This window comes from Lactuca virosa, chromosome 9 (assembly GCF_052849685.1).
Source record: "Lactuca virosa cultivar CGN04683 chromosome 9, Lactuca_virosa_CGN04683_v6, whole genome shotgun sequence".
Classification (NCBI taxonomy): Eukaryota; Viridiplantae; Streptophyta; class Magnoliopsida; order Asterales; family Asteraceae; genus Lactuca; species Lactuca virosa.
The window spans coordinates 234116936-234118563 of NC_136434.1; the positions used below are offsets into that span (position 1 = coordinate 234116936).

Here is a 1628-nt window from a genome sequence, read left to right on the forward strand (position 1 = left end):
GACAATTTAGGTTCTTTTGGCCATGGTGAGTGCTTTTGATCTGGAGCTTGAACAGCTTGATGTGAAATTTAGAACTGACATGCCCTTCTCACTCATCTGGAGCTTGAACAGCTTGATGGTGAGTGCTTAGGTTCTTTTGGCCATGGTGAGTGCTTTCTTCATGGAAATTTAGAAGAGAATACATATATGTCCCAGCCAGAAGGGTTCCTTGATGCTAAGAAGGACCATGTATGTTTGCTCAAGAAATCCCTGTATGGCTTGAAGCAGTCTCCACGACAATGGTACAAGAGATTTGATTCCTCCATGATCTCGAATGGCTACACTCAGAACCAGCTTGACAATTATGTTTACTCAAAGGAATTGTCACCAGATTCCTACATATATCTGTTGCTATATGTTGATGATATGCTCATCGCAGCCAAAGACATGGCTGGAATAAATGACTTGAAGGAAACCCTGAAGAATGATTTTGAGATGAAGGATTTGGGAGCAGCAAAGAAGATTCGTGGGATGGAGATACAAAAGGATAGAAAAGCAGGGAGGTTGTGTATTTCTCAATAGAAGTACATTGAGAAAGTTCTGCAATCCTTCAACTGTGATCAGTCCAAGCCAGTTGGAACTCCTTTGGCGGCTCACTTTAAACTTGGTCCAAGCACTATACACACTACTAATCAAGAAAGGAAGTACATGAGCAGGGTTCCTTACTCTAGTGCTGTTGGAAGTCTCATGTATGCTATGGTCTATACCAGACCTGATTTGGCTTATGCAGTTAGTGTGGTTAGCAGGTTTATGAGTAATCTAGGGAAGACTCATTGGGAAGCTGTAAAGTGGATCTTGCGATACTTGAAGGGAACGACAGATGCTTTCCTGGTGTATGGAGCAAATACGAAGAGTGAGTTGGTGGGATATGCTGACTCTGATTATGGTGGTGACTTGTTGAAGCGCAGATCGCGGACGTGCTACATATTCACGTTATTCGGATGTGCCATAATGTGACAACCCGAAATTTACTCCGTCACTATAACCCGTTTCCGTTAATAAAAGTTAGTTTTATTAAAATTTTCCGTTAACTTATATTTATCTAAATAATTCGTTTTTGAATTATTATTATAATATATTTATTAACAGGATAAAAACAACTAAGTCGGGTTACGGTTAGTTTACCCGGTAAAAACATTTAGCTCCGTTTAAACGACAGTGTATGGTGGGTCCCCACTAGGCAGCCATATATAAAGGAGGAGTGTCCACCTTTAGAGCCTTTTTCCCACCTTGGAGCTTTCTCTCTCTAAAATCGGGTTTGGCCAAAAGATCACCTCATTCAAGCTCAAAAATCAAAGGTAATCTTCCTAACTTGTTGTTTAACTTAGTATTCATGCCATCTCAAGTTTGAATCATCCAAATGCCTTAACATGCATGTGTTTACGGTTTGGGGAGCCTCCCAAAACCGTGAACTCCCAAAAAGGGGTTTAGAAGCCCCAAAAACACTTCCAAACCTTCTCTAATGCTTAGATATAGCTTAGATACTTACATGCATGGACTAAGGAACCCAAGATCGTGACTTTTTAGCCATAAACTTGAGTTTACGGTTCTTGAACATTCAAGAACCGTAAACCCAAAAACCGTAAACA

At 40.5% G+C, this 1628-nt stretch overlaps 1 pseudogene; it reads left to right on the forward strand.

The window, feature by feature from the left end:
- Positions 1-687: 687 nt before the first annotated feature.
- LOC145140399 (secreted RxLR effector protein 161 pseudogene) lies at positions 688-996 on the forward strand (annotated as a pseudogene).
- Positions 997-1628: the final 632 nt, after the last annotated feature.